Below are 20641 nucleotides of genomic sequence, written 5' to 3'. Positions count from 1 at the left end.
ACTATTAAGTCTTTCCTCTGATTTAGCAGGAATGTGAATTGTAAATTCTACCAATGCACTCCATTGCTAAGTTCCACAAACGAGTACTCCGAACAAAAGCATTTTTGAGACTGGAATTTCCATACTCTGTTTTGGCCTGTTCCCTTTGTGATTCTAGGTGGAGCAATTCCCACTTTGAAAATAAGTCACATGGCTAATCTCCGGCGATTTAGTGAAAGAATGCCTTCCAGCAAATGCATTTAAAGCAGGAATCCTCTGAAAGTTCCCATGCAGCCTACAAACAACGTGTTCCCATCCACTGCCACACCACATTAGTTGAATAACTATATATATGTATATCAGCTATAGAGAACAACATTTGTACTTCTTCTAAATCCTACTGGATACGTTTACAAAACGCACTCTGTGTGCCTGTTGCATATATTTGCAAAAAGAAATCAAAAAATGTCTCAGGCTTGCCAATGCCAGGCGTATTGACAATTATTGTTGTAATAGCTGTGTTCTCACTTCTTTAGTTTCCTTTCCATTGTCTTTTATTTTGTTCACATAAAAGGGGTTACTTTATACAATAAGCTGCCTACCAGTGGACTGACCCAAAGCCCACTGTAAGTATTGTTATTGTCCACACTGCGTCTCCAACTACACACAGGTAAAAGCTGACTGTGGGCGAGACCTAAAGTGCACCAATGGTAACCGCCATGTTTGTAAAGACTTCTTCCTGGTCTGACCAAAGACTTTATTTTATAATATGGTAGTTCAAGTTTTCACTGAATCGTCTCGCTTCCAAAATCATTCTACATTCCATTTTGTAGGCATACATGACTACTACAATTCCCAGAATTCGCCTGTTTTTGTAGAAAAACACAGGATTGGAAACATGGTGTCCGAATGAGAAGGATTCTGCAAATAACTGTACTCCAGAGTAACATAATGTGTTTTTATTTCGGTTATTTGGCTTACAGTCATCATACAAAGCTAGAACCGTTTTTTTCCATTACAAAGTAAACTGAAATCCAGGCTTGAGAACAGAAAGTGCAGAACTCGAACAAGCGACAACTGTGTTAGTAGTTTCTCCTTGAATAAACTTACAGTCACCGTGTCGAATATGTACCACAAGCCTGCCGCCCCATTCCTCACTCCGCACACTTCAAACCAAGTGTGATTCGTTGTAGGAGAGGCGGGTTCATCCTGTTGTTTCACTTTATACCAGCTGCTGGAACATTACGTCGTTGGCGCGAGCCTGAATGTCTCATCAAAATAAATTCAGAGACAGAGTCACCTGTGATCGGACAGTCGTGTTTCCGCTCCGTTGGGACAGCGTGATCAGAGCCAGGAATGTTGTCCAACCGACCCGAAGCCCACATTCCTCCATCTCATAACAGTTTCAGAGAATTGGCAGGACCAAACAGCACTCGGGCCCTAGCGCACACTGCTTAATGAAGTTGTGCAGTATATTATTTTAACATGCTGTTATTCTGTAAAATGATAGATAGATAGATAGATAGATAGATAGATAGATAGATAGATAGATAGATAGATAGATAGATAGATAGATAGATAGATAGATAGATAGATAGATAGATAGATAGATAGATAGATAGATAGATAGATAGATAGATAGATAGATAGATAGATAGATAGATAGATAGATAGAGTGAGGGCGATAGATAGATAGATAGATAGATAGATAGATAGATAGATAGATAGATAGATAGATAGATAGATAGATAGATAGATAGATAGATAGATAGATAGATAGATAGATAGATTCATTCCACATGGCAACACTCTCCTGGTTGTCAATTGATGAAGCGCACTCTCTGGAGCTTTTTAAATACTTATTATGCCACAGAAAAGTACTGACAAATGCATCTCGGCACAACGCCTCCCATATATATATATATATATATATATATATATATATATATATATGTGTGTGGCAAAGAGGAAGCAATACAGCACAAAACTAACAAACAATACTATTAACACTGGATCTTCTATCAGCCTTAATGACAGTTCCTCTAACACAGATACTGTATCACTTACAAGCAACTCAAGTGAGAGTACCGACTGCTCGAGCAATAGAAAAATCCATCTGAATGTAAGTGAGGAGTTGGATTTTTTAGTAGAGGAGAGACTGAAAACGCTGCGCCCACGGCAGCAAAGGAGGCCAGACAAAAATGTAGAAACAAAAGAAGACGCGAACAACGCAAAAGGTGGAAAACAACCCACAAAAAAGAAGACATTCTGGCAAAAGAAACGGCTTTAATGGACAAAAGTGTAATCAATCTTAGTAATGTTGAGCTGACCAAAGCTAAAGAACAATTGTTAGCCCTAGGATTAAACTTTTTCCCAGGAGAAAATTTTAATTACGCTAGAACACGCATTGATGTGTATTGTTTCATTCGAAAACTTAAACTTAAAAAGTTCTTTGCTTCAAAAACCGGCAAGGAGCAAAAAGTCAGACCCAATGAGCGGGGGGAGGAGGAAGGTACTCCATCTTTGTTGGTTTCTGATGCATCTAATTTACTTACCCTGCATGAGTTCAATAGTACAGGAGATGAGAAAACAGCAAATGATTGTTTTGATTTGTCTACACAAAGTAGGTTGCGTAGGATTGATTGTGTTCAGAAAGGGGCTGGGCTCAGCCCTTTTAAATCTAAATCTGTTTTTGTACCTATTATGCCTAAAGACGCAGTAGATACATATCATGATATGATTATCACTGTTTTAAAAAGATTAAACCACACTGTCAAGAAAAATAAGCAGTAACAAGGCGTTTTCTTTAGAAATTTGGCATATAATAATTTGGTGAAGAAATTGGGAGACAATTGTGAAATTGTGGTGAAAAAATCGGATAAAGGGGGCAACTTGGTGCTGTGGCCTAAGAAAGAGTACATTGCTGAGGCAAACAGGCAGTTAAACAATATAGCATGTAACGAGAAATCAACTCTAAAGGAGTATGATAAAGCAGGGCAACAATTTACAAGCTACTGTCCCAATGGAAAAGAGAAGGTCTGAGTTCCAATGAGGAATTTAAATATTTTCACAATGAGTTCCCTAAGCTACCCATATTGTATCTCATTCCCAAGATACACAAAGGAAGAACGCCTATTCCAGGGAGACCCATTATTTCCGCTATTGACAGTGTTGGAGAGAACATTGGTCAATATGTGGACCACTTTTTACAAGATTTGGTTAGTGCTCTCCCCAGTTTTACTAAAGATACAGGCAACTTCCTGAGCAAAATGAATAAAGTAGTGTGGTCAGATGATCTATAATTAATAACGCTTGACATAGAATCCTTGTATACAAGCATAGATCACTCTCAGGGACTAGAGGCCATTAAGTACTATCTGTCTAATCGACCAATAGAATACTATGGACATAGTAAAATCATTGTTGAATTAATTAAATGGTGCTTACATAACAACTTTTCCTCTTCAACAATGTACTGTACAAACAACTAAGAGGAGTAGCCATGGGGGCCTGTTTCTCCCCCAGTTATGCATGCTTGCATGTTGGCTGGTGGGAGGAACAGGTCCTCAGGCGTCGCACAAGGCAGCCTTTGACACACATGTGACTACATACTATCGGTACATCGATGATGTGTTCTTGTTATGGCGCGGGACAAAATTGGAGGGAGAATTATTCATTTCTGAGATTAACATCAATTCTCTGAATTTGAACTTCACCTGCAATATTGATAAATCACAGATCGATTTCCTTGACGTGAGGCTTCAGGTCAAGGAGGTCGTGCTGTGTACTACGCTGTTTAGGAAGCCAACGGCTGGGAACATTACGGTACATGCCAAAAGTTCCCATCCTAAACATCTAATAGCTAGTATACCGTATGGCGAAGTACTCAGACTGAAACGGATTTATAGCAGAAATGAGGATTTCATGATTTGCCAAGATGAAATGCGTGCGCGTTTGAAGGCGAGAGGCTACAGTGAAAAATCATAAACAAGGCTATCACAAAAGCTAGTGACCGACCCAAGATAGCTTGTTTCCGAAGGGCAACACTGGGGAGGCAGTTGAAAATGTTACACAAGATAGCCCTAGGTTTATCACTACCTTCTCTAGACAGGAGAGAAAAATCAGTTCCATAGTGTCCCACTGTCCTTACAGACAGCATCCTACAAGAAAAATTGCCCAGGTTACCATCCATTACTTTTAGAAAGGGCAAATCCATGGGTACAGAGTTAGATAAAAACTCCCCTGAAACCAAAAAACCAATAACGTGGTTACAAAATGTAAATGGCTTCAGAAGATGTACATCATGTCGTGCCTGTAAATTTGGTTGCAACAAAACTATCCTTTGCACCCCTTTTGACACCTCTCCTGTCCCCATTAAGGGCAGTTAACAACTTCAAGACTGAATATGCTGTTTACGTTCTGTCGTGCACCTGCGGCCTCAACTACATTGGTAGTACCAAGCTGCAGGTGCACGTCAGAATATTGCAGCATATTAGGGCAATTTTGCATAATGATCCCACATATTCTGTGGCCCGGCATTTTTCCAGTTGCCATGATAAAGATATTAATTTTCTGACGTACTATGTCATCAGTGCTGTGCCCATGTCCAAAAGGGGCGGGAACAGGGAACGTCAGTTAAGACAACTGGAAACAAAGTTTATTTTAGATTTCGATAGCAAATGGCCACAGGGTCTGAGCAATACTGAGGATATGCACACTTTCTTGTAGTATTGGTTGATTATATATCGCTGCAGTATGGTGTTTATCAGAAATGTAAATATTATATTTTTCCACCATTCCCATTTTTACGCTTTTCGCAGAATCTTTCCATGACCATTTGTTAATGTTTTTGTAGGTTTTTTAGCAAGCTTTTTTACCAATTTTAGTATTGTTTTAATAATTTCTCCGGCTGGAGTATTTTATTATCGATGAATTGGAATGCACATTTGCTATGAATTATTATTATATTAACTATGGTCTTAATGTATTTTTTGACTGCACTGCACTTTCCCTTTTTTATATAGGGGATGGGTTTGTTATATGGACAAATTTTAAGCACTTTATAAGTATTTTACTATAATATAGTTAGCACTTAGGCACTTTATGGGTCTTTATGCATTCTGGATTTATCCTGTTATTGTCACGAGATTAATTCTCATAGGTATTTATTATCAGTTATTGATTTATCATGGATTTATCCAGCTAGAATAGTAAATACTATTATGTATTGATTTAACTTGGAGATCAATTTGTATTTGTACAGTGATTTATTTATGCCTGGTTCTTTTTTTGTTGTTGTTAAAAATGCACTGACATTTTAACATTTTAGCAATGAACATGCATTTTTCTGTAGGGCGAGTAATCCTAGTTCACATATCATGATAGCAGTCTGCCCTCAATGTCTAAGATCACGTGACTATCACTAATGCAAATTGGGTGTGCACGATTACAAGATGTATAAAAAGAAAAAAATGGCGCAGTAAACGCTGTATGTGATCAAGGGCTGGACAGCCCGAAACACGTTGTAGCAGGTTGTGAACAATAAAGATTTCTCGCCTGAATTAATGCTGCAGAGGTCTGAGTCTCCTTCTTCGCCACGGGTCCACTGGAAGTGGTTGGAGTGTTTCCTTTGGATATATATATATATATATATATATCCAAAATCGATTCCACACAATAAAGAAAGGAATGTCCAGGCCAGCTTTGCAGTTATCCAAGAGCTTTTATTCTTAGCTCCTACTCAACGCGTTTCGAGGTAAAACCTCTTGATCACGAGCGTGAGTGTGAGTGACTCCCTTGCTTATGTATGGTCACATGACCTTCAAAACAACATAGTAAACAGACTTGTGAGGAAGTCACTAAACATTTGTTGGTAAAGCAATGCTAAAACTATACGCAAATACAAATTAAAAAACCACAAAGCACATATTATTCAAATGCTATGCGAAAAGAAAATAAATTCATTCAAGAATGGGAAGGCAATATATTACGGGGACATTACATAATTTCATCATGTAAAGTCTCAGCAAGTGAAATCTCACATTATTGCGGCGCATTTGTAAATAGTAACATGCTAGGCCAGTTTGAGCATTAATCTTGCAGGGTGCGCTTAAGAACAATCAGTGCCAGTCCAAGGTGTGTCTCACCCCAAAATCAGTCATCAAAAACAGAAATGCATTACGTATTCATGCAACTTTGTAATATGGCAACGCATGTTAATATCCACGAACCAGGGCATGTAGACATCCTGTCTGTCTTTAGTATTTAGTATTTGCCTTTCAAATGCACCAAAAGAAAAACCAAGCCCCAGTGGGCATTGAATCGGGAGTGCCTGTTTCTGTACGTAATTCCGCCCCAGTGGGCATGCAGTAACTGTCATAGGAAACAGAACAAAGTCATTGACCTACTGAACCGCCATTACTCATATTGCCATCCATACGTGTCAACTTCCATACTTGATTACGTGTTTAAGTGCTCGTGCATTGCCAAATCGAGTGACTTCTCACAAATATCTGGTGAAAGAGATAAACAATTCAGTGATTAGAAGTGCATCAGTGACAATTCTCATTACATCATTATATATACAAAAGTTTTCTCACAAACCAAAGTTAAAAACATTACAGAACAGGCCTTTACCTAGGAATCAATTGTAATAGGTGATGGGGTCCACCAGCTAACCCAGATGGACTTCCAGTTCTTCATCAAGGTTGTGCCCATCCGGCTGCTTAGTTCGATATTTTATGATCAGAAGGGATTCCAACCTGCGGAGTTCCTGAATCCTATTGCCCCCCCTTTCCCTTGCGGGTATGGATGCCAGCACACAAAAGGATAACAAATTAGGGTTACTTTTGTGAAAGGACTCAAAATGTCTCGCTATGGGGTAGCTTTTGTCTTTATGATTTATGGCCCTCATATGTTGCAGTACTCTGTCTTTGGCAGGTAATTTCGTGCTACCTATATAGGTCAGTTTGCAAGGGCACATGAGTGCATATACAGCATAGTCAGTTTGACATGTTGTGTGCACTCGGATGGTAAAAGGGTCGAGATGTTTGGAAAGTTGGATGGTTTTTGTGCTGGTGCTATTTTTACAAGCTTTGCATCTGCCACAGATATAAAATCCAGTAACAGGATTGCCTCTGACTTTTTTAGGCACCAGGGTAGTACACAACGTGTCCTTAAGAGATTTAGCTTTTCTGAAAGTAATCTGAGGGTGTGGGCTAATGGTTGCTGCTATGTCCCTGTCAAGGGTGAGGACATTCCAGTATTTATCCAGGGCCTTCCTCATCTCCCTGTTTTGGCCATGGAAATCTGTTATGAATCTGGTAGTGAGAGAGGGGGGTTCGTTATTTGGGTCCTTCTCATTTAACAAGTCAGTTCGGTTGAGGGTATTCACTTTGGAAAGAGCAGCGTTAATACTTTTCTTGCTATAACCCCTTGTTGTGAATCTTTGGGTCATGATTTTCGCTTCTTTCTCAAAGTCTGAATTGTTAGAACAGTTCCTCTTGGCTCTTAAGAATTCGCCTAGGGGGATAGAGTTGATCAAGGAGCCCGGGTGGCAGCTGCTTGCGTGGAGCAAACTATTGCCCGCTGTTTCTTTCCTGTAGAGTACAGTGGTGAGGGTATTTTCTACCACTTGTACCTTCAGGTCAAGGAAATCCACTTGTTCCTTGTCTATATGACAAGTGAAGGAGAGATTCAAATTATTGGTATTGAGGGAATTTACGTAATCCGTTGCTTCATCTGCGGTACCATTCCAGATGACAAAGATGTCATCCAGGTACCTCAGCCAGCTAACAACCTTCGACTGAAACTCCTGGGACCTGTAGACCTCTTGCTCTTCCCACCAGCCCATAAAAAGTCTGGCAAAGCTGGGAGCAAAGCAAGAACCCATTGCGGTCCCAAGGAGTTGGTGGTAAATCTCCCCGTCAAAGGTAAAATAATTCTGGGTAAGGCACAACATTGCCATGTCCAGAATCATCTCCGTATGTGACATAAAAGAGACAGATCTGGTTTGCAGAAAGTGCCTGCATGCCTGTATCCCTAAGTGATGTGGGATGCAGGTGTAAAGACTGTTCACGTCCAGGGTAACAAGTTGCCATCCTTGTTCCCACTGGACTCCCTCAATCTTTTTCAGGAAGTCTCTTGAATCTTTCAAATAGGATGGCAGGTTTTGGACCAGGGGCTGTAGAAAGAAGTCCACATATCTAGAGGTATTTTCCCAACAACTGCCCCTGGAAGAGACAATGGGTCTTCCAGGGGGGTTGGTGGGATTCTTGTGCACTTTGGGTAATAGGTATAGTGCTGGCAATTTGGGATTCTTACACTTCAAGAACTCAAATTCGTCCTTTTCAATGAGATCTCTATCTTTCCAGTCTTTTTGAGTTGTTCCTGGTACTTATTGCAACTAGCTGTATATATCGTTCTGTTGCTTTTCTCATATTTAAGTGAGTCCCCTACCGGAGAGAGTCCCTCATTAATATACATTTGGACTGGTAGGATGACTATATTCCCTCCTTTATCTGACTTCTTAATTACTATACTCTTATCCTTACTAAGAGTATTGATAGCCTCAAACTGTGCTATAGAGAGATTCTTCCTTCCATATTTTACTTTCTTAGAGAGTTTGTCCAGCTCCTTGATAACACCTCTTTCAAAGACATCAACAGAATCATTAACAATCTGTGGCATAAAGACCGACTTGGGTTTAAAACCACTGTGTGTACTCATATTTATGTCTACGTCTCCTTCAATAAAATCAAGCAATGGGGAGTCCCCTGTTTCAATATTATTGCCCATTTCAAACATACTTTTAAAAAATTCTAAATCATTCACACAAATGTTACTTGGTGCATCACTGCTTTTAGAGATATTATCATGCACTTTAGTGTTAAACCATTTTCGCAGCCTTAATTTACGTGTAAAATGGAACAGATCCACTCTGCTTCTAGCATAGTCAAATGATGCAGATGGGCAAAAAGAGAGACCCAGAGACAGTACCTCTTTCTCAGCTTCTTTAAGTTCGCGCTCTGAAAGGTTGATTATAGTTTTGGAATCCATTACTTCTTCTTTTGTTGTTGGCCCCTTGTCCTGGATCCCACGGGGCTTGACATGTTGCTTCTGTCGTTCTCTATTACTCTTGCCTTTGCGGCGCCTCTCCCTCCTCGACCACGTCCTCTTGGAGCGTTTGCGTTGCCTTTGTTCTGTGATTCCAGTCGTCCCTGGGCCATCATCACAAACTCCTTTAAAATTTGGTCTTTTGGGCTTAATAAACCCGGGCTTCTCAGAGGGTTCATTTCAGGCAATTTATCTGTGCTCCCTGATGCGTCATTGCCAACTTGCTGGTCCTCGTTGTCAGATCGAGAGCTACCTGCTGTTGCCCCATTGGGTTCTTGGGTTTTACCCCGGGATCTGAGGTGGTCGTATTTCTTGGCAAAAGTCAGTACTTGCCCGTTCTCATAGTCTATTCTATCTCTGTTGAATTTTCTCTCCTTTTTCTCTCTGATTTCTTTTTCGATTTTGTCCAGTCTGGTTTCCAATTTTTTATATTCTATTTCATATTCCGCTTCATCATCATAAAGGCTCTTCAATTGGCTGGTAATATCATCTATTTCTTTGGTATATATCTCGACCTCTTTAGTGGCATATTTCACGAGCAATTTAAGCATTACAAGAGAACATCCATGACTGTTCTCCGCCCATTCCTCTACCAGCTGGGGATCAGGCTCATTAAATGTGGGAGTTGTATAGATACGAAGTCCTCTCGGGATCCTATTCGCCTCTATGTATTGTTGGAGTGCTCTTGCCTCCCACCATTTGTTTTGCTCGTTCTTTAAAGCTTTCCATAGCTTATTCCATAGAGTTTGTTTGTTTATGGTTGCTCCTTCGTCTCTGCCTCGGGTTGTATTTTTGCCGGGTGGCGCTGTTGCTCCCTCACCAAGGAACATGGTGTCAGCCAGTTCAGCACGTTTCTGGTTTCTTGCCGAAGCCATTGCTGTAATTTCTTTTGTTCAAAAGCGCCTTCGTTTCTGCGCTCGGTCTTATGCCTGCTTAATCACTCCGCTTGACAGTTTTGTTAGCGTGTGAGTTATCCGCTTGCCCTCCTACCGGTGTTACTCCCTTGCGTGCTGCGTTACGTCCAGTAAACAAATGAATACAGCTCGCAGCGGTTTTAAACACAGTACCTCGCAGGACGTCGTGTTTCAATTGCAGCTTACATCTCCGTGTGGAGTGCTGTCCCGAAAATCACGTCGTCTGAAAACAAGGGTGTGTTCTGCAATTAATTAGCAGACCGCGGCTCACCCGGGAAGTTTCAAAAGCACTCGATAAGTGCCGAGCAGGGCGGGCGGGGTCAAACATTTAGATCCAAAGGTAATTTCGTGCTCTGAACCCCTGCCCCTTGCAGCGGAGGGCCTGGACGGGGCAGCCACTCCCCAGGTATCCAAAATCGATTCCACACAATAAAGAAAGGAATGTCCAGGCCAGCTTTGCAGTTATCCAAGAGCTTTTATTCTTAGCTCCTACTCAACGCGTTTCGAGGTAAAACCTCTTGATCACGAGCGTGAGTGTGAGTGACTCCCTTGCTTATGTATGGTCACATGACCTTCAAAACAACATAGTAAACAGACTTGTGAGGAAGTCACTAAACATTTGTTGGTAAAGCAATGCTAAAATTATACGCAAATACAAATTAAAAAACCACGAAGCACATATTATTCAAATGCTATGCGAAAAGAAAATAAATTCATTCAAGAATGGGAAGGCAATATAGTACGGGGACATTACATTATTTCATCATGTAAAGTCTCAGCAAGTGAAATCTCACATTATTGCGGCGCATTTGTAAATAGTAACATGCTAGGCCAGTTTGAGCATTAATCTTGCAGGGTGCACTTAAGAACAATCAGTGCCAGTCCAAGGTGTGTCTCACCCCAAAATCAGTCATCAAAAACAGAAATGCATTACGTATTCATGCAACTTTGTAATATGACAACGCATGGTAATATCCATGAACCAGGGCATGTAGACATCCTGTCTGTCTTTAGTATTTAGTATTTGCCTTTCAAATGCACCAAAAGAAAAACCAAGCCCCAGTGGGCATTGAATCGGGAGTGCCTGTTTCTGTACGTAATTCCGCCCCAGTGGGCATGCAGTAACTGTCATAGGAAACAGAACAAAGTCATTGACCTACTGAACCGCCATTACTCATATTGCCGTCCATACGTGTCAACTTCCATACTTGATTACGTGTTTAAGTGCTCGTGCATTGCCAAATCGAGTGACTTCTCACAAATATCTGGTGAAAGAGATAAACAATTCAGTGATTAGAAGTGCATCAGTGACAATTCTCATTACATCATTATATATACAAAAGTTTTCTCACAAACCAAAGTTAAAAACATTGCAGAACAGGCCTTTACCTAGGAATCAATTGTAATAGGTGATGGGGTCCACCAGCTAACCCAGATGGACTTCCAGTTCTTCATCAAGGTTGTGCCCATCCGGCTGCTTAGTTCGATATTTTATGATCAGAAGGGATTCCAACCTGCGGAGTTCCTGAATCCTATTGCCCCCCCTCTCCCTTGCGGGTATGGATGCCAGCACACAAAAGGATAACAAATTAGGGTTACTTTTGTGAAAGGACTCAAAATGTCTCGCTATGGGGTAGCTTTTGTCTTTATGATTTATGGCCCTCATATGTTGCAGTACTCTGTCTTTGGCAGGTAATTTCGTGCTACCTATATAGGTCAGTTTGCAAGGGCACATGAGTGCATATACAGCATAGTCAGTTTGACATGTTGTGTGCACTCGGATGGTAAAAGGGTCGAGATGTTTGGAAAGTTGGATGGTTTTTGTGCTGGTGCTATTTTTACAAGCTTTGCATCTGCCACAGATATAAAATCCAGTGACAGGATTGCCTCTGACTTTTTTAGGCACCAGGGTAGTACACAACGTGTCCTTAAGAGATTTAGCTTTTCTGAAAGTAATCTGAGGGTGTGGGCTAATGGTTGCTGCTATGTCCCTGTCAAGGGTGAGGACATTCCAGTATTTATCCAGGGCCTTCCTCATCTCCCTGTTTTGGCCATGGAAATCTGTTATGAATCTGGTAGTGAGAGAGGGGGGTTCGTTATTTGGGTCCTTCTCATTTAACAAGTCAGTTCGGTTGAGGGTATTCACTTTGGAAAGAGCAGCGTTAATACTTTTCTTGCTATAACCCCTTGTTGTGAATCTTTGGGTCATGATTTTCGCTTCTTTCTCAAAGTCTGAATTGTTAGAACAGTTCCTCTTGGCTCTTAAGAATTCGCCTAGGGGGATAGAGTTGATCAAGGAGCCCGGGTGGCAGCTGCTTGCGTGGAGCAAACTATTGCCCGCTGTTTCTTTCCTGTAGAGTACAGTGGTGAGGGTATTTTCTACCACTTGTACCTTCAGGTCAAGGAAATCCCCTTGTTCCTTGTCTATATGACAAGTGAAGGAGAGATTCAAATTATTGGTATTGAGGAAATTTACGTAATCCGTTGCTTCATCTGCAGTACCATTCCAGATGACAAAGATGTCATCCAGGTACCTCAGCCAGGTAACAACCTTCGACTGAAACTCCTGGGACCTGTAGACCTCTTGCTCTTCCCACCAGCCCATAAAAAGTCCGGCAAAGCTGGGAGCAAAGCAAGAACCCATTGCGGTCCCAAGGAGTTGGTGGTAAATCTCCCCGTCAAAGGTAAAATAATTCTGGGTAAGGCACAACATTGCCATGTCCAGAATCATCTCCGTATGTGACATAAAAGAGACAGATCTGGTTTGCAGAAAGTGCCTGCATGCCTGTATCCCTAAGTGATGTGGGATGCAGGTGTAAAGACTGTTCACGTCCAGGGTAACAAGTTGCCATCCTTGTTCCCACTGGACTCCCTCAATCTTTTTCAGGAAGTCTCTTGAATCTTTCAAATAGGATGGCAGGTTTTGGACCAGGGGCTGTACAAAGAAGTCCACATATCTAGAGGTATTTTCCCAACAACTGCCCCTGGAAGAGACAATGGGTCTTCCAGGGGGGTTGGTGGGATTCTTGTGCACTTTGGGTAATAGGTATAGTGCTGGCAATTTGGGATTCTTACACTTCAAGAACTCAAATTCATCCTTTTCAATGAGATCTCTATCTTTCCAGTCTTTGAGTTGTTCCTGGTACTTATTGCAACTAGCTGTATATATCGTTCTGTTGCTTTTCTCATATTTAAGTGAGTCCCCTACCGGAGAGAGTCCCTCATTAATATACATTTGGACTGGTAGGATGACTATATTCTCTCCTTTATCTGACTTCTTAATTACTATACTCTTATCCTTACTAAGAGTATTGATAGCCTCAAACTGTGCTATAGAGAGATTCTTCCTTCCATATTTTACTTTCTTAGAGAGTTTGTCCAGCTCCTTGATAACACCTCTTTCAAAGACATCAACAGAATCATTAACAATCTGTGGCATAAAGACCGACTTGGGTTTAAAACCACTGTGTGTACTCATATTTATGTCTACGTCTCCTTCAATAAAATCAAGCAATGGGGAGTCCCCTGTTTCAATATTATTGCCCATTTCAAACATACTTTTAAAAAATTCTAAATCATTCACACAAATGTTACTTGGTGCATCACTGCTTTTAGAGATATTATCATGCACTTTAGTGTTAAACCATTTTCGCAGCCTTAATTTACGTGTAAAATGGAACAGATCCACTTTGCTTCTAGCATAGTCAAATGATGCAGATGGGCAAAAAGAGAGACCCAGAGACAGTACCTCTTTCTCAGCTTCTTTAAGTTCGCGCTCTGAAAGGTTGATTATAGTTTTGGAATCCATTACTTCTTCTTTTGTTGTTGGCCCCTTGTCCTGGATCCCACCGGGCTTGACATGTTGCTTCTGTCGTTCTCTATTACTCTTGCCTTTACGGCGCCTCTCCCTCCTCGACCACGTCCTCTTGGAGCGTTTGCGTTGCCTTTGTTCTGTGATTCCAGTCGTCCCTGGGCCATCATCACAAACTCCTTTAAAATTTGGTCTTTTGGGCTTAATAAACCCGGGCTTCTCAGAGGGTTCATTTCAGGCAATTTATCTGTGCTCCCTGATGCGTCATTGCCAACTTGCTGGTCCTCGTTGTCAGATCGAGAGCTACCTGCTGTTGCCCCATTGGGTTCTTGGGTTTTGCCCCGGGATCTGAGGTGGTCGTATTTCTTGGCAAAAGTCAGTACTTGCCCGTTCTCATAGTCTATTCTATCTCTGTTGAATTTTCTCTCCTTTTTCTCTCTGATTTCTTTTTCGATTTTGTCCAGTCTGGTTTCCAATTTTTTATATTCTATTTCATATTCCGCTTCATCATCATAAAGGCTCTTCAATTGGCTGGTAATATCATCTATTTCTTTGGTATATATCTCGACCTCTTTAGTGGCATATTTCACGAGCAATTAAGCATTACAAGAGAACATCCATGACTGTTCTCCGCCCATTCCTCTACCAGCTGGGGATCAGGCTCATTAAATGTGGGAGTTGTATAGATACGAAGTCCTCTCGGGATCCTATTCGCCTCTATGTATTGTTGGAGTGCTCTTGCCTCCCACCATTTGTTTTGCTCGTTCTTTAAAGCTTTCCATAGCTTATTCCATAGAGTTGGTTTGTTTATGGTTGCTCCTTCGTCTCTGCCTCGGGTTGTATTTTTGCCGGGTGGCGCTGTTGCTCCCTCACCAAGGAACATGGTGTCAGCCAGTTCAGCGCGTTTCTGGTTTCTTGCCGAAGCCATTGCTGTAATTTCTTTTGTTCAAAAGCGCCTTCGTTTCTGCGCTCGCTCTTATGCCTGCTTAATCACTCCGCTTGACAGTTTTGTTAGCGTGTGAGTTATCCGCTTGCCCTCCTACCGGAGTTACTCCCTAGCGTGCTGCGTTACGTCCAGTAAACAAATGAATACAGCTCGCATCGGTTTTAAATACAGTACCTCGCAGGACGTCGTGTTTCAATTGCAGCTTACATCTCCGTGTGGAGTGCAGTCCCGAAAATCACGTCGTCTGAAAACAAGGGTGTGTTCTGCAATCAATTAGCAGACCGCGGCTCACCCGGGAAGTTTCAAAAGCACTCGATAAGTGCCGAGCAGGGCGGGCGGGGGTCAAACATTTAGATCCAAAGGTAATTTCGTGCTCTGAACCCCTGCCCCTTGCAGCGGAGGGCCTGGACGGGGCAGCCACTCCCCAGGTATCCAAAATCGATTCCACACAATAAAGAAAGGAATGTCCAGGCCAGCTTTGCAGTTATCCAAGAGCTTTTATTCTTAGCTCCTACTCAACGCGTTTCGAGGTAAAACCTCTTGATCACGAGCGTGAGTGTGAGTGACTCCCTTGCTTATGTATGGTCACATGACCTTCAAAACAACATAGTAAACAGACTTGTGAGGAAGTCACTAAACATTTGTTGGTAAAGCAATGCTAAAATTATACGCAAATACAAATTAAAAAACCACAAAGCACATATTATTCAAATGCTATGCGAAAAGAAAATAAATTCATTCAAGAATGGGAAGGCAATATATTACGGGGACATTACATTATTTCATCATGTAAAGTCTCAGCAAGTGAAATCTCACATTATTGCGGCGCATTTGTAAATAGTAACATGCTAGGCCAGTTTGAGCATTAATCTCGCAGGGTGCACTTAAGAACAATCAGTGCCAGTCCAAGGTGTGTCTCACCCCAAAATCAGTCATCAAAAACAGAAATGCATTACGTATTCATGCAACTTTGTAATATGACAACGCATGTTAATATCCATGAACCAGGGCATGTAGACATCCTGTCTGTCTTTAGTATTTAGTATTTGCCTTTCAAATGCACCAAAAGAAAAACCAAGCCCCAGTGGGCATTGAATCAGGAGTGCCTGTTTCTGTACGTAATTCCGCCCCAGTGGGCATGCAGTAACTGTCATAGGAAACAGAACAAAGTCATTGACCTACTGAACCGCCATTACTCATATTGCCGTTCACACGTGTCAACTTCCATACTTGATTACGTGTTTAAGTGCTCGTGCATTGCCAAATCGAGTGACTTCTCACAAATATCTGGTGAAAGAGATAAACAATTCAGTGATTAGAAGTGCATCAGTGACAATTCTCATTACATCAATGTGCCCTTGCAAACTGACCTATATAGGTAGCACGAAATTACCTGCCAAAGACATAGTACTGCAACATATGAGGGCCATAAATCATAAAGACAAAAGCTACCCCATAGTGAGACATTTTCAGTCCTTTCACAAAAGTAACCCTAATTTGTTATCCTTTTGTGTGCTGGCATCCATTCCTGCTCATAGATTTCACTGCGTCACTTCTACAAGGCTTTTTGCGGGGGAATGCCCCCCCTGCATACATTATACTTGACGCAGGTATACTGTAGCGCAGGGGTTTACAAAGTGATGCATCTGCTTAGATGCGTCACTTTGTGAATAGTGCGCAACAGGAGGCATGTTTTACTCCGCCGATGCGTCCCAAAAAGTGACGCATTGGTAGCGCAAAACTGATGCAAGGCCTCATAAATGAGGCCCAAAGAGTCTTGCATGCCGTGAGCTGCTTTCACTGACTACTACATGCATGCAAATATAAAGCACAGTGTAGTCAGCGAAAGTGGCTCAGTGCACGGAAGGACCTTGGATTTTAAATTGGGTTGCTACCGCGCTTCAGTGTGGAAGGCGATGTAATGCTTGGTAGCGGCCCAGTGCAGGCCAGAACTTTGGCTTTTAATGGTGGCTGCCACTGCGCTTCATTATTAAAGGCAGATGTAAAGAGCGGTGGCAGCCAACCTTAAAATGGAAGAGTCTTGCCTGCACTGAACCACTTTTACTGAATATGCAGCTACTAGGGCAGTGGCTTGCCTACCTATGCAGCTATTCGGCGAGGATCAAAAGGCAGATATCAAGCACAGTGCCAGCCTGGAAAAGGCAGGTGGCACGGGACTGTGCCGGGTTCAGGAAGAACGTCACGTTACGTTCTTCGCCCCACCCCAGCCTAGCTCAGTTCAGCCAATCTTAGCAGCTGGTTTGGGTGAGGGCAGGCAAGCGCTGATAACACCCCAAAAGGCATTGAAGAGGTAATAAACAAATGCTCAGAAGGAAGCCTTCTTAGATACCAGCGCAAGCTGCTTCCAGGGGGTCAATGAAGTAGCTCACGACCAACCAGTTGGAGACCCCTGCTCTAAAACATTTTGCCTTTTCTCCTCCTGGTTTTTGCTGATACTCTTTTAGTGGCCTTAGGACCTTGGGTGCTTTCCCACTGTAATACAATGTGAAAGCGTACGTGCCTTTCCTACCCATGCTAGGAAGTGGTTCTTACTTGATTGGTTTAGGTGTTGCACCTGGGAGTGCCCCGTAAAAAGGTACACCACATACTGCACTGGTTAATGGTGGTACACAGTACTGAGTGTGTTACGTTAAAATGCTTATATAGCACGAACAGCTACTCACTTGGGGCCGGGGTTTCCAATGCCTTTAGCAACAGATACAATTTCTCCCTGCTCAGATGCATTAAAAACAGCCATGTCTTTAGCCGTCTGCACAAAAAGTGGGCAGCGAGGTGCAGGGTCTCAGATTGTTCAAGGGCTTAGGGCCAACGAACATAAGGAAGCGACCTCCCATGTGAGTAAATAAGAAAGGTATGAAATCTGCAGAACTAATCACTTTCCCATCTCAAAAGCACTTCGTAGGAAGACAAAATGAACCCAGTCTAAGACAGCAGATGTGATGGGAATGATTAGGCAACCCACCAGAATAGCCTTTCAAACATATATCAAGCCTGCCATTGCAGGCCTGCAGGTGCGCACTTGTGCCTATGCTCAGATTGGCCATTCTAACTCGGTAGCCCAGGGTAAGCCCCGAGGGATGGAGAGAGTAGTAGGCAAAAGGCAGGGCAGGCACACATGGGTGTTCACTGCCCAGGTAGTAAAGAACTCCCATGTGGGTTTTCCCTACCGAGGAGGTTGGCTCTTCCCATGGGACAACACTGGGATTTTGCTGACTCCCCTTTAGTGACCTTAGGGCTCTGGGCACTTTCTCGAATGTAAAAGCAGTGTGAAAGTACATACACCCTTCCTACTCATGTTAGAAAGTGGTGCTTACCTGATGTTTTTATACATGTCTTCAGCCTGCCATTTTGGGCCTGTGGGTGCACACTTGCACCGATGAGGTTTTTAAACGTGTCAAGCATGCCATTGCAGGCTTGTGTGTGCACAACTTCACTTATCCTAAGGTTGGTCTTTCTAAACCACTGGCCAATCCTGGGGGGACCGTTCACTACCACTACGGCACCCTCTGGGGTAAGTCTTAACGGGTGAAGTAAGTGGGAGGCGAAAGGTAGGGCAGGTACACATGCATGTTCTCTGTTAAGGTAGTGAAGAATACATGTGTTTTTCAACACCTAGGAGGTTTGAACTTCCTGTAGGTTAAGAAGGGGGAATAACTGAGATTACATCAAGCTGCAATAATGGCTTACAATGTTTCCTAACAATGGATTCACAATGACAACTCCTCTCCTGTGGTAAAGAGGGATTTTTCATTAATTGCTTAGAAATGCCACTTCTAGAAAGTGTATTAGGGAAACAACGGTTCACATGGACAATGTAATAATGAACAATATTGTTTGTAGGAACAATGGCAGACTAACACTGAAATAGAATTCCGAGAAAGAATCCTAAATACAGACAATAATAGACTCAACCAAATATGTATTTTGTAACAAAACTAATGACTGTATTGAATACCATGCGGGCTGTGTTGAGTGCTCCAAGTGGAAAAAAAAACCAACAAAACAAAGTGATATTTTTTTACATAAATTGAGGTTTCTTAAAAAAAACAATGACCAAAGGTTATTACATAATACAATTCAAGTGCTTCCTTTCAATCAGGTAGGCTAAAGAATGGTTCGGTATGAATCTTAGTCTACGGCGTTTCAACCCCTTGAAACATACGGGGTCTCATCAGGACCATAGAAATAAGGGACGCTGAAATAAATAATGGTGTTTCTTATTTCAATACAGTCATATTTTTGTTACGAAATAAGTATTTGGTCATGTCTATTATTGTCTGTATTAAGGTTTGTTCTCTGCATTCTATTTCAGTGTTTAATCTGCCTTTGTACCTACAAAACAATTTGTTTATTATTACATTGTCTATGTGAACTGTTGTTTTCCTGATATATTGAATGCCCTGGTTCCATGTGAGTAGTGTTGCCCATGTCTTCTGCAGCCACGGCCGGTAGTAGGTGTAACTGCAGGGCGGTGACGTGGGGAGGGTGATGGGCAGGGTGGGCGGTAGTAATGTATGGATGACGGACTTTAACAGGTAAGTAAACACATAACTAAATAAAACAAATTTTGTTGCGTGCACTGCATCGCATTTGGTGATGCAGTGCACACAACAAAATTCGTTTTATTTATTTATATGTTTACTTACCTGTTAAAGTCTGTCCTCCATACATTACTACCCCCCACCCTGCCCCTCCCCCTCCCCACGTCACCGCCCTGCAGTTACATCTACTACCGGCCGTGGCTGGTCTTCTGAATATAAAACATCTAGAAAGTGGGCATTTTTCTGCTCTAAAATGCTCTTTATGATTTTTAGTTTGACTCTAGTCCACACTGGAGGCTGGGGAGCACATCTGTGCATTCCCCAGATACAGGTACAAACATTGGGCACGCAACTGGAATAACAGACCACTGCCATTTAAGCACCAGGCTGGATAAACTACAGGAAAAGGTTTTAACACTTGCCTCTGGGAGCCAGATCGTGGCCCCACTAAAGATTAGGTTCTGCATTCTACGCCCCCATGGCAGACAGGACTGAAATTTAGAGAAGACATCTGTGGTTGAAAGGGAACCCCTCTGAACCACCCCCAATTTCAAAGGCACACTATAGTATAACTACTGATGCAATACTTCAGCGGCGTAGAGATAGACTTGTGGGGATATGGCACTGGAGAGCCTGGAGCTGAGTGGTGCACAATGCCAGTGGAATTGGTTGTGCATAAGCGGTGCCCTGTTAAATACACACGTCATCTGTTGGATCCCAACTGGAAGCGCGGTGTGAGCATGGAACTAAGTATTGTGCCTGGAGAGCGGAATGACTGGTGCGGAGCACCAGAAATACATCCTGCATCTAAGGAGTGTGGCCACTGCTTTGTGGGGCCTCGACACATACACACATCTTGTTGGTGGTGAGCAAATTCACTGGTTGCAGGGCCCCGCAAGGCCCGCTTCGTTGATCGTGATGTGTCCCTCTAATGCGACATGCTCACTGCATGCTTAATGTGTCAAGCATCCTAGAAGTGAGGCTGCTACACTCTTACTTTCCTGCCGCCTTATAACTTGCAGTTACATTTAGTCTTAGATTGTTTGATGTACAGTTTTTTTTTATGTACTGCTGCTGACTGGTGTAGTTGGTTGTCATTTTCTGAAGTTAATTTGAGCCACCTCGTTAAATTCTTTGACCTCTTTTACAGGGTTTTGAAACTCTGTCAGATTTGAAAGCTAATTAAGTTCTTTAAGAGGAGGGATAAGGTAGCTATTTTTGTATTTAGGAGAAGGTAAAATTGTTCCCATTAGGTTCCAAATTTTCTAGTGTATCTAGAGCATGTTAAGGTATTCCACCTGGAATAAAAGCAAGA

Source organism: Lissotriton vulgaris, chromosome 7, assembly GCF_964263255.1.
Source record: "Lissotriton vulgaris chromosome 7, aLisVul1.2, whole genome shotgun sequence".
In the NCBI taxonomy this organism is placed as follows: Eukaryota; Metazoa; Chordata; class Amphibia; order Caudata; family Salamandridae; genus Lissotriton; species Lissotriton vulgaris.
This window is presented reverse-complemented; position numbering follows the sequence as displayed.